The sequence below is a fragment of the Pteropus vampyrus genome, unplaced genomic scaffold (assembly GCF_000151845.1).
Source record: "Pteropus vampyrus isolate Shadow unplaced genomic scaffold, Pvam_2.0 Scaffold390, whole genome shotgun sequence".
Lineage (NCBI taxonomy): Eukaryota > Metazoa > Chordata > Mammalia > Chiroptera > Pteropodidae > Pteropus > Pteropus vampyrus.
The window spans coordinates 145,928-159,688 of NW_011889171.1; the positions used below are offsets into that span (position 1 = coordinate 145,928).

General features: G+C 38.5%; 1 pseudogene; it reads right to left on the bottom strand.

Moving 5' to 3' along the window:
* Positions 1-458: 458 nt before the first annotated feature.
* LOC105305533 lies at positions 459-784 on the bottom strand (annotated as a pseudogene).
* Positions 785-13,761: the final 12,977 nt, after the last annotated feature.

Consider the following 13,761-nt stretch of genomic DNA (forward strand, 5'->3'; position numbering starts at 1 on the left):
TTTTTTTTTTTTTTACAAGGTGTATTTTCTCCTTTGCGATTATAATGAACACATTCACACTACAAGTAAAGTCAGAAGCAGGACAGAGAATGCTGCAAAGGCTGGTTTGGTCATCCTGAGATCATAAAAAATGGCTGATCCCTAACAACATGTACAGAAAGAAATATAAAATGTAAATAAAAATATACAAATTTTCCTTTTTAAAGTACATTTAAGAAAAAAAATAAAAGCAGAGCGTTGGAAGTTTTTTTTTTTTTCCTTTCCTGTTACAAATTCACATTGTGGAATAGGTGGTGGAGAGCATGTGTCATCTATGGGTTGTGCGGCCTGCAGTGGGCAGGCAGGCAGCACTCTACTCGAAGATGACCACATTCTGAGATGGGAAATGGATGGTGAATAGGTCATGGCGACCTTTTTTTTTATTTTCTCTTTAAATTTAACTTTTCCTTTCTTGCTGTCTAGTCATCCTCATTGATTTTCTGCTTCTTGGTGTCAACATTTCATCCTCATCATCTTGAGCTTCCTGTTTGCCTCACCCTCATCTTCATCTCCATCCTCCTTCTTATCATCACCTTCCTCCAATTCTTCATACCCCTCCTTCTTCCTCTTCTTCATCTATCTCATTGTCAGCTTCCTGTTCCTCATTTTCCTCATTAGTGTTCCCATTAGCAGGTGCTTCTCTTCCATTCTCTGCCTCCTCCACAAATTTCTTCTCCTTTAAGTCCTTGGTGGTGATCTCAGAGCTGGTGTCCATGGCCATGTCTGACATGGAGGGGCAGGCTGATGATCCAACACAGCAGTTTCAAAAGAAAGTGAGAGTTGGAGGACTAGCAAAAAAGGTGCCAGAGTCCACAGCGATGGAAAAAGTGCATGACCAAAAGGGCTGCAGTGAGCAGAGAGCCAGGCATGAAAGCAATGCAAAAATGGCTTTTCAGAGCAACCAGTTAGGAATATAATTTTTTGAAGATACATCAGATAACTCAAGGTTAAGAACCACTGTTAACTATCCAAAAGACTCTCCAGTTTCTGAATTCATTATTCTTTGTTGCTTTCATGCATTTGTGCATTCTCTTCTCTATGCTTAGAATTCCTTCCCCCTTTGCCATCATTTCTTAAGTTCTGATGGAAATGTCATCGGGTTTTCGAGAGGCAGGATTTTTTTAAAAAAATATTTATTTTAATTAGTTTCAAGTATACAGTACATTGGTTAGACATCCATATAGTTCGTAAAATGATCCCCCCAATTGCTCCCTTCCTCCCCTGACCCTCCACCTAGCCAACATATTAATGCTAACTGCATTCCCTATGCCATGCTCCCCATCCCCGTGACCATCCATCAGCTACTAATTTGTACTTCTTTAACCATTCACCCCATTCTCCAAGCCCCCTCAAACCTCCCTCTCCTCTGTCCATCACCAAATTGTCCACTATTTTGTGAGTCTGTTTTTGATTAGTTTGTTCTTTTTTTTTTCCTTAGATTTTGCATATAAGTGAAATCATATAGTGTTTATCTTTCTCTGTGACTTAAATACCTTCTAGGTCTTTCATAGCAATATTCTTTTCCATCCCCTTCCTTTTAGTCTGTGTATGTCTTTTAATCTGAAGTGAATCTCTTGTAGGCAGCATATGTAGGGGTCTTGTTTTCTTATCCTTTCATTCACTCTATCTTTTGGTTGGAGCACTTAATTCTTTTCCATTTAAGGTACTTATTGATAGGGATGAATAAAGAACCATTCTTTATTCATGTTTTTGATACATGTTTTTTCTTCTTTAAGAAGTTCCTCCAGCATTTCCTGTAATACTATCTTGGTGGCGATAAATTCCCTTAGCTTATTTTGTCTGGGAAGCTCTTTATCTGTCCTTCAACTCTAAATGATAGCTTTGCTGGATAAAGTATCCTTGGTTGTAGATTCTGGGTATTCAATTTGTCGACTATTTTGTGCCAAGCCCTTCTGTCCTGCATAGTTTCTTTTGAGAAATCAGCTGCAAGTCTTATGGGTATTCCCTTATCAGTAATTATCTGTTTTTCTCTCGCTGCTTTTAATATTCTTTCTTTGTATTTAACATTTGGAATTTTAATTATGATGTGTCTTGTGTGGGCCTCTTTTGAGCCCTGATTTTTGAAATTCTCTGAGCTTCCCGGGGTTTTATGTCCATTTCCTTCACCAGGTTAGGGAAGTTTTCCATCATTATTTCTTCAAACAGCTGTTCAACATCTTGATTTTCCTCAGTTATGCTGATCAAACAGATATTTGGATCCTTAATATGTTCCATATGATCCTTAAATTATTTTAATAGTCTTGTCATCTTATCTCTTACTATTCTGTCCTTTAGATAGGACATTTGATCCTTTTTTTTTAATTCATTTTGTTTATTTCTTTGTTTATTCCATTTAATATACTTTTCATCTCAGATAATGTGTTGCTCATTTCAGACTGGTTGTCTTTTATAATTTCCATTTCCATTTTCATGTTTTTTATCTCTTTGCTGAAGTTCTCACTGAATTTATCTACACTTCCCAACAGTTCATTGAGCATCTTTATAACCAGTGTTTTAAACTCTGCATCTGTTAGATTACTTGACTCCATTATATCTGGATCTCTGTCCTCTTCTCTCATATGGTTTCTGCTTCTTTGTCTTCCCATTTTGGCTGCCTTTCCATGTCTGTTTCTATGTACTAAGCAAAGCTCCTAAGTCTCCCAGTCTTATTGGTGTGGCTTTGTGCAGTAGGTGTCCAGTGGCACAGTCCTGAAAGGGGTTCAGCTGCAGGCCAAATATAGCCCAAGCTGCTACCCCTCCGGGGCCACCTGTTAAGATTCAACAAGCAATCCAAAACTGTTGTACTTATAGTTGCCTTAAAAGGCCACAAGAGAAACCAAAGCCAGCTACTAACAGTGTGAGTCTAGCTGCTCAGCAAGGAGCACCTGATTCACTGAGGATATGCCTGGATGTGACTTGGGTGGCACATTGAGTCAGGGGAGGTGGGGTTTCAGGGAAGCCTCTGGGAGGAGTGACCTCTGTTATCCAGTTCGATGATGTCATGGTTATGGCAGCACTGTACCTGGAGCACCGGGAGGGGGAAGGGCTCAACAAGGAACATGGATATACTGCTGACACTTCTGTACAGAGCAAGTCTTGCCTTGGATCTCACTCTGACAATGTCTCCCTGTAAGTCTGTGGTGACCCTGCGTGAAGCCTAATCGGCACTGGTGCTCAGAGCGAGCAGGTCTCTCACTGCGAAAATCTGCTCGCAGACGTGGCCCCTTTAAGAGACTGCTGCTGCTGCCACTGCCACAGCCTCCATCTCACTCAGCTGCTGGAGACTGGGCAGCCCCACGTCCTCGCCTCATCCTGCCTTCTGCTGTTGCAGGGTGATTTCTAGTATTTCTCCCTAGTTGAATAGCTTGTTCATCGAGATCCCAGGCAAATTTTCCTTGCTACTACTCCTTGTTTCTGTCGCAACTTTGATTTGGTCACCAGAGGCATGAACAGAGTCTCTATCATCTATGCTATTTTTTTTTCTCTAAGGAGGCAGCATTTTTTGATAACTGTGAATAAAAATGAAATAAAATGTATGCACTAAAATTAGATTCCATTGTAAATAATTTTCTTAAGTTTATTGAGGGTAACATGGGTTAATACAATTATATAATTTTCAGGTGTACATTATAATTTGACATCTGTATATTCTATTGTGTGTTTACCACACAAAGTCCAGTTTCCTTCAGCTACCATATATTTGATCTCCTTTACCCAATTCACCCTCCTCCAATCCCCCTATATTTGACCCCTTTGACATTGTCTACCTCCCCTCTCCTCCCCCATCCCACTAGTAACCACTATTCTATAGTCCTCTGGTAACCACTAGTCTATAAACCATGTCCATGAATCTCTGTTTGTTTGTCCTGCTCATTTGTTGTTTTTAGGTTTGTATCCCACATATAAGTGATATCATGTGATTTTCACCTTTTTTCTGTCTGGCTTATTTTGCTTAGCATGATTTTCTTGAGATCCATTCATGTTGTCGCAAATGTCAGTATTTCATTGCTTCTAATAGCTGAGTAATATTCCATTGTATATATGTACCACAACTTCTATAGCCAATCATCTATCATAGGACACTTCGGTTGCTTCCATGTTGTGGCCACTGCAAAAATGCTGCTATGAACATCGGTGTGCAAATATCTTTTCAGATATCGGTTTTCAAGTCTTTGGGGGTAAATACCCAGTAGAGGGATTGCTGGATCGTATGGTAGATCAATCCTTAGTTTTTTGAGGAAACTTCATACTGTTTTCCATAGTGTTGTGCCAACTTGCAGTCCCACCAGCAATGTATGAGGGTTCCTTTTCCTTTGCATTCTCTCCAGCATTTGTTATTACTTGTCCTGTTGATTATAGCTAGTCTAACAGGTGTGAGATAGTATTTCATTGTGGTTTTGATTTGCATTTCCCTAATAGCTAGCGATATTGAGCATGTTTTCAAATATTTGTTCGCCATTTGTATGTCCTATATAAAGAAGTGTCTGTTCAGGTCCTCTGCCCATTTTTTGATTGGATCATTTGTTTTTTTTGTTGTTGTTGTTGTTGTTATTGAGTTGTATGAGTTCTTTGTATATTTTAGATATTAGGCCCTTATCAAAAGCATTGCTTGCAAATATATATTTACCATTCGAATGTCTCTTTACCACGTTGACAATTTCTTTTGCTGAGCAGAAACTTTTTAGTTTACCAAGGTCTCTTTACCACGTTGACAATTACTTTTGCTGAGCAGAAGCTTTTTAGTTTGATGCAGTCCTTTTCATTTATTTTAGCTTTTAATTCCCTACCTTTTGAGATCAATTCATAAAATTCCCTTTAAGTCCAAGGTCCTCGAGTTTAGTTCCTATGCTTTCTTCTATGCATTTTGTTGTTTCATCTTATATTACAGTCTTTAATCCATTTTTGAGTTAATTTTGGTGTGTGGTGATAGACCACAGTCTAATTTTACTCTTTTGCAGGTAGTTTTCCAGTTTTCCCAGCACTATTTCTTGAAAAGGCTTTCCTTTCGCCACTGTATGTTTTTGGCTTTTTTGTCGAAAATTACTTGCCCATATAAATATGAATTTACTTCTGTACTCTCGATTCTGTTCCACTGGTCCATGTGTCTGTTTTGCTGCAAATACCATGCCATTTTGATTCCTGTTGCTTTGTAGTATAATTTGAAGTCAGACAGAGTGATGTCTTTTATTTCTCTCTCTCTCTCTCTCTCTCTCTCTCTCTCTCTCTCTCTCTCTCTCTCTCTCTGTTTTTTGTTTTCCTCAGGATGCCTTTGGCAATTCAGGGTCCTCTGTACTTCCATACAAATCTGATGATTTTTTTGTTCTATTTCTTTAAAAAATACGAAAGAATTTTGATGAGGATTGCATTAAATCTGTAGAATGCTTTAGGTAATATGGTCATTTTACCTATGTTGATTCTTCCAGTCCAAGACTCCTGAATATCTTTCCATTTCTTTTAATAGAGTCTTTTAGTTTTCATTGTAAAGGTCCTTCACGTTTCATTAAATTTATTTTCAGTTATTTTATCTTTTTTTGTTGCAATTGCAAAAAGAATTATTTTTTCCTCTTCTTTTTCTGATACTTCATTATTAGAGTATAGGAATTCTATGAATTTTTGAACGTTGATTTTTGTACCCAGAAACTTTACTGTATTTGCTTATTGTTTCTAGTAGTGTTCTGTGGAGTCTTTAGGGTTTTCTATAAAGAAAATCATGTCATCTGCAAAATCGTTTGACTTCTTCGTATCCTATTTGGATGCCTTTTATATCTTTCTCTTGTTTGATTGCACTCCCTAGGACCTCCAATGTTATTTTGAATAATAATGGCGATGGTGGACAGCCTTGTTAGTTTCTGATTTTAGAGGGAAATTGTTTTGTTTTTCACCATTAATTATATTGTTGACTGAGGGTCTGTCATAGATGACCTTTTTATGTTATCATACTTGTTCTTCTATACAGATTTTGTTAAGTGTTTTTATCATAAATGGATGCAGTATCTTGTCGAAGGCTTTTTCTGCATCTATTGATATGATCATATGATTCTTATTTTTTAAATTGTTTATGTGGTGTATCACATTAATCGATTTGCCTATGTCGAACCATCCTTATGCCTGTAGGATGAAGTCCACTTGATCGTTGTGTATAATCTTTTTATATGTTTCTGTATTTGGTTCGCTAGTATCTTATTTAGAATTTTTTGCATCTGAGTTCATGAGAGATATTGGTCTGTAGTTTTCTTTTATTGTGTTATCTTTACCAAGTTTTGGTATCAGAGTAATATTGGCCTCCAAAAATGAGTTGAGAAGTATTGCCTTCTCTTCAGTTTTTTGAAAGAGTTTGAGGAGAATAGGTATAAAATCTTCTTTGAATGTTTGGTAGAATTCACTGGTGAAGCCATGTGGTCCTAGAATTTTACTTTTTGGTAGATTTTTAATGATTGTTTCAATTTCCATACTGCCGATCAGTCTATTTAGATTTTCCAGTTCTTCTTCTTTAGTCTAGGAAGGTTGCATTTTTCTAAGTACTGATCCGTTTCTTCTAGGTTATTTAATCTGGTGTTATACACTTTTTCATACTATTCTTGCATGATCCTTTGTATTTCTGTGGTGTCTGTTGTCATTTTCTATCTTTCACTCCTGATTTTGTTTGTGTCCTTTCTATTTTTTCTTTAGTGAGTCTAGCCAGGGGGTTCTCAATTTTATTAACTTTTTCAAAGAATCAGTTCTTTGTTGTATTTATTTTTTCTATTATTTATTTGTTTTCAATTTCATTTTTTCTGCTCTAATTTTGATTATTTCTTTCCTTCTGCTGACTTTATGCTTCATTTATTCTTCCTTTTAATGAAGTATTAGGTGTTTATTTGGGCTCATTCTTGTTTTTGGAGATAGGCCTGTTATGATATGAACTTTCCTCTTATGACCGCTTTTGCCGTGTCCCAAAATCTTGATATGTTGTATTATCGTTATAATTCGTTTCTATGTATCTTTTGATCTCTCTTTTTATTTCTTCTCTGACTCAGTTATTCTTCAGTAGCATGTTGTTTAATCTCCATGTGTTTGTGCTTCTTCCTTATTTCTTTTTGTAGTTGATCTCTAGTTTCAAAGCATTATGTTCAGAGAATATGGTTGGTATGATTTCAACTCTTATATTTGTTGAGGCTATCTGCGTGTCCCAGTATATGATTGATTCTTGAGAATGTTCCATGTACACTAGAGAAGAATGTATAAGCAGCTGTTTTGGGATGGAAGGCTCGCATTTGACATTTTAATTTGATGGATTACATTAATAGATTTCTTAATGTTGAAAAATCTTTGAGATCTCTACTTTCTGGGGTTTTCATGGTATGTTTTACTTTTAATATACCAATAAAATTGTTCTGTCATTTTATTTAGGATTCATATCTATCTTATCAGTGAGTTTTATCTCTAGCGTTTTTCTTTGAGCTATCTTTGTAAGACTTTAGTGTCAGTGTTATGTTCTCTTCAAAAATTATATGTTAAACTGCTCATGTTTTTCTGTGCTTTGAAACAGTTTATGTAATCTGAAAAATATTGCCTCTGTGTCATTTAAAGTGTCTTGGATATATTTCCAGAGATCAACTATGGTTTTGAAAAGTAAATCAGATTATATCCCTTCTCTGTTTAAAACTTATTACTCTTGGAATAAAACTGCAAACCTTTGCCTATAAGAACCTGCGTGATGTGGCTGCTTCTGCTGATCTCTTTAACATCATGTCTCGCCATGCTTTCCCAGGCTAACTCTTAAAGCAGCTAGTGAGGTGTTAGTTTTGTTCTTACAATATGTCATGCTTCTTCCCACCACAGAGTATCTGTGGTTGTCGTGACTTTCACCCTTAGTGCATTCTGCCCTTCTCCCAACTCTTCATATTCTCATTTTTCAGGTGTTTTAGCTTCAGTGAAACATTCTAAGAGGGTTACTTTCTGAAAGTAGGTCACCCAGTTATTCTCTACCATAGCATCCTACTTATTTCCTTTATAATATAAAGAGCATTTATAATGACTTCTTTTGTTTATTTATGTATTTATTCATGTGCTCAATAATTTCCTTATTAAATGCCTATCTCCCTTTATTGGAGTTTAAGATCTAGTTTCTCCGTATACATTATATTTCTCTTATCATATATTTCTTATAATATAACATTTTACCATTTGCATTCAAATTTTATAATCATATTTATATCCTTTTGGGGACTTTGTGTTTCATTTAATTCAGTAAGTGATGGCAGTCTTCTTAAGGTTGGAATGACCTTTGCTTGACTTATCCATTTAGCTTCATTGCTAGATGGGTTGGAATAACATGTAGTCAAGCAATTTATTTTTTAAGAAAGGATTTTGGTTGGTGCACTTTTCAGGCTCTTTCATATTTGATATGAATAAATGACAACTCATTTAGTATATAGTTCTTGGGGCAGAATGATTCTTCTCAGAATTCTGTATATATTTCACAATTATCAACATGTACTTACTTTTGAGTATATCAAGGAAGATGTGTGAAGACTAAAGTGTCTGGTTTTTATTTCTATGTAACAAACCTTGCCCCTACCCATGCATGTCTCTAAATCTGTAGGATATTTTTAACTATTGTTAAAAAATTCAAATAAAATATTTGTGAGAATGTATGTAGCAATAAGCATTTTTATTTTAAAAATGTATTTTTGCTCATATTCGGGAAAACTTGAGATTTTTGAACTGTGGTATTTCTTCAACTCAGAAAAGATTTCAATTATTGTTGTGTTTCTTATATCTATTCTATCTATTCTAGTCTTTTGCTGAGGAATACAATTATCTGTGGTTGAATCTCTTCATTTTTTCTCATTATTTTTGTCTATCTTTTCCTCATTGCTATTGTTTCTCAAGTTGTCTTCCATTTCATTGATTTTCTTTGGTATCAGTTCTGTATTTTATTCATGGTTTGCTATTTTAGTTTCTTAATCTTTTTCCTACACAGCTTTATTTTGGATCATCTAGATGTCTTTACATAGCATTCCTTTTTATTCATTTTTCTCTATTTTTAGAGACCACGTATTGCTGAATTATATTTAGAATGCTAAGAAGTTTAATTTTTTTTTCTTTCCTAGAACAAATGTCAGAATCTGCTTCTTCGCTGTCTTCAATATGGAGTATTCAGATGTCGTATTATAAAGTTGTAACCTGAAATTTATATAAGGTTAATAACCAATGTTAACCTTATAAATTTAATTCTAAAAATCACATTTTCTTTGTTCTGCAGTGCCATTTCATAGACTCCATGTTAATAATCGATTTCTTCTTATGTCTGGAACAAGGAGAGCTCTAGTCTTGTGCAATGTTGTAAAGTATGTGAGGACTCTCTTTGTCACTGATTTTTTCTAACTCATATACATAAATAAAATCTTATTCTCAAGTTAGATTGATATTCTTATTTCTAAACCAATTTAAATGCTAGCAGACATTTATTTAATCCAAAGTTTCTCAACTTTGGTACTATTGACACTTTGGAACAGAGAGATCTTTTTTTGTGGGCTGTCCTGTAGACTATAGGATGTTTAGCAGCATCCCTGGCCTCTACCCACTAAGTGCCAGTGTGACCACTAAAGATGTCTCCAGACATTGATAAATGTCCTCTGGGAGCCAAAATTGCTCCTGGGCTGAGAACCACTTATCTAAGCAAACATTGTTAGACTGATGTGGGATCATCATTTATGTTTCAGTTTTTTCTCCATGCTCATTTCACTGACACTGAGCTAAAGAAGAAAATAAAACTCTAAGCAAGCTCCAGTGGCCACCAGTTACTTACAGTGCAAGTTACTTACCTTTGCATCTTTTCCTCTAACTGTAGCATTTTACTTGCTGGAATTTTTCAGAGCTTTCCAGTATGGTTGTACAGGTTGTGTTTTACACAGGAGAATAGTGCTTGTTTGTTTGTTTGTTTGTTTGGTGGGGGGAGAGTGTAATTAGCATGTACTTTACTCTCCCAGATGTGTGTGTTTGAGGATGGGTCTACTAAAAGGGAGCATATTTTCCTAATGCAAACAAAACTAATGAATTTGGGTCTATTCCTCACAGAATGCAGACTATCACTACCAGTTCCTATTGCAATTCACACTTTCTGAGTTATAGGCCCCAAATGAATTAGAAAGGTAAGAACCGACAGAAGAATATAATATCTTGGTCACTTATATAAACAAACAAACAAACGAACTTGACTTTGAGTCAAGATGGTGAACTAGATGAAAGAAGAGTTTGCCTCCTCTCAGGCTTGCATTAAAATTACAACCAAATTATAAAATAATCAATGCGGAGAATTACCTGAAATCCAGCTGATCAAAGCACATATGTCTGATGATATGAAGGAGTCACATCAAAGCAGCCGGTAGGAAGGGCAAAGACGCGAATTGGGCTAGTCTCGCACCTGCAGGTGGGTGGCAGTGGAGCACCAGGAGGAAGAGCACAGCTGCAGAGGCCCTTTGAAGGAGAGAAGGGTCCTATTCCCATATGGGAGCTCCCTGGCCCAGGGTCCCAGCCCAGGGAAGAGGAGTTCCCAAAAAATCTGACTGTAAAAATCAGTAGGGATTCTGGCCATCCAGGTGAGATGGAAGGAGACTGAAATCCCAGATGCCCCTTTGAAGGGTCCATACACAGGCTCTCACACAACCTAGGCACTGTCAGAGGGATGGAGGCTCAGGCAAGTCATATGGGGAAAGATTGTATTATGTGATGCTGGAGTGAGGACTGGACGTGCAGCCGCCATTGTGCCTTAGTCAGGGCCCCCATATGGGACAATATACACATGGTGACAGCTTGCCTGTGCTGAACCGTTCCCAGCCCACAGTGGTAATTCTGAAGTTGCATTGGCCTGGGGAGATCAGCCTGCCCTACCCAACCCACAATTGACTGGGGTGGCTGGTCAATGCTGGGCAGCTGCCCCAGCCCTCCTCCTTTCCAGGGCTGAACATTTGGCACAGGCATCAGCCAGCACTGTGAGTACATTTTGGGGACAGTTTCAGACAAATCACTGCTTCCACCACGAGCTTGGGTGCATCTCGGGGATCTGTGGGCCAACCCCAGATAGCAACTGGTCTTGCTTCTGATCTGTGACTTGTGTGGGAATGCATCGACACAGAAGTTGCAGCAAAACTGAGGCTGGATTAGCCTGATTGCTCTTTTCTCTCTGAGATCCCACCCCACTCAACCCACAAATTGTTCTCAGCAGCCCACTGAAAAGCAACCACCACTGCCCTGCCCCTTTCTAGCTCCCCATATTCCCCATAGGCAACAGACCTCAGCTAGTACAGTGCATTCGTTTTGGGGAAATCAGTTGTGGGAAGATCACTGCTGCCTGTACAAGCTGCAACATCATTTGGGCAGATCACAGGTGTCTGTGGGACCACCCCAGACAGCAGCTGGTCTCACTGTGATCTGTGACTACTGCAAAAATACACGGACACAGAAGTTTCAGCAAAACTGAGGCTCTATTGGCCTGACAGCCCTTGTCTCCCTGAGATCCCACACCACCCAATCCACAAAGTGCCCGCAGCCCATTGACAGGCAGCCTCCCCCATCTTGCCCCTTTCTGGGGTTGTGCATTCTGCACAGGCAGCAGATCTCAGCTAGCACAGTGCACAAATTTCAGAAAAAAATAGTGGTAGGCAGATCACTACTGCCAGCATGAGACACAATAACATTTGGGCGGATTGCAGGACTTTGGCAATGGGTCTCGCATTGATCTGTGACATTTGGGGGAGCCCGTGGTCCCAGAGCTGGTAGCAAATCTGGTGATGTATAGGCCTGATGGCCCTGTGCCTCACTGAGACGCTGCCCCACCTAACAAACAAATTACCTGTGGCAAGCCTATTCACAGGCAACCCAATTCCATCTTGTGCTTTTCTTGGGACACAAACTTGAGAGCAAACAATAGCACTCAGTTCGTGCAGCCCATGCAAAGCTTGTGCATCCGGGGAGAGATTGGTGGTGAGCCAAACACTTGTCCACATGCTTCAATAATTCTTGAATAGATTTTGGTTTTTGCAGACACGATGAGGGCAGTGGCTGGCCTTGCTGCAATCTGAAACTTTTACAGGAAGCCACAGACAGGGTGCTGGCATGTAAACTGATACTGCAGTGGCTGGGGGAATCTTGTTCAATGTACCCAGGTGACTCCCTGGGTCCCTGAACCACCCAATGCACATATCACCCAGAGGATCTTCCAGTTGCGCAGTCTTACAGGCAATTGACAGGCAGCCTCAGGCCTTGAGGGACACTGGTCCTTCTGCTAAACCACAGCAGGCCTGGTACTAGGGTTAACCAGGCCACGGCTTACAGTACTGTCTCTTCTACTTACGTATAGATCCATCATAGGCAGCAACTATCTGTGGATTACTTTGTAGTTCTCACCAGGTAGCCCTGAGCAATCAAGGTTGTGGTTGACCTTGCCCTACTGGAGATGCCCTCTTAAGAGACTGTAAAACTAATGCATGCAGAGGCTGACACTAGGCCACAACGGAGTAATTGCTGACTAGCCCCATAAGTGGTACACCCAAAAGGTGGTCTCAACAAGTACACAAGCCTGCTAGGGTAAATCCGACTCAGTGGGGTGAACCCTCATATAGCATCTCATACCCTGTGGGTGCAGCCAGTTCTCACAGTTAGTCAGTCCAAATGTTGATCCCATCCCCTGATGTACTGATCCCAATTAAGGCTTAGCTACAACAGAAAATCACACACAACTCACGGAAAGATTGCATCCAGAGCTCCCTGCACAGGTGATTAGGAACAGTGTGCCACTGGGCCACACAGGACACCTTCTACATAAGGCCGCCTGGCCAGGGCTGAGAGATGAAACAAATCTTCCTAACAAATAGAAATGGAGACAGAGAGGCTAATAAAATGAGAAAACAAACAAAAAATGCCGAAAATGAAACAACAGGAGAAAACTCCAGAAAATAAGCTAAATGAAATGGAGGCAAGCAACCTACCAGACACAGAGTTCAAAATAATGGTTATAAGGATGCCCAATGAACTTAGGAGCAGAATTGATGAGTGCAATGAGAACCTCAACAGAGAGATAATAAGCATAAAAAAGACATAGAAACAACAAAAAAGAACCAGACAGAAATGAAGAATACAATAACTGAAATGAAGAATACATTAGAAGGATTCAACGGTAGGTTGGACAAAGCAGAAGACTGAATCAGTGAGGTAGAAGACAAGATAGGAAAATACATGCAATCAGAACAATCAAAAGAAAAAAAAAGAATTAAAAAAATAGAATAGTTTAAGAGACTGCTGGGACAACATGAAGCAGAATAATATCTGCATTATGGGAATACCAGAAGGAGAAGAGAGAGAGAGCAAAGGATTGAGAATCTACGTGAAGAAATAATGACAGAAAACCTCTATAACCTGGCAAAAATTTTGAAATACAAGTCCAGGAAGCACAAAGAGTCCCAAACAAGAGGAATTGAAACAGATCCACATCAAGACATCATAATTAAAATGCTAAAGATGAAAACAAAGAGATAATCTTAAAAGGAGCAAAAGAAAAGGGAGCTAGTTACTTACAAGAGTACCCCCATAAGAATGACTGCTGATTTTTCAATTGAAATTTTTCAAGTCAGAAGGGACTGGAAAGAAATATTCAAATTATGAAAAACAAGAATCTGCAACCACAAATACTCGACCAAATAAGGCTTTCAATTAAAATGGAAGGTGAGATAAAGAGCTTTC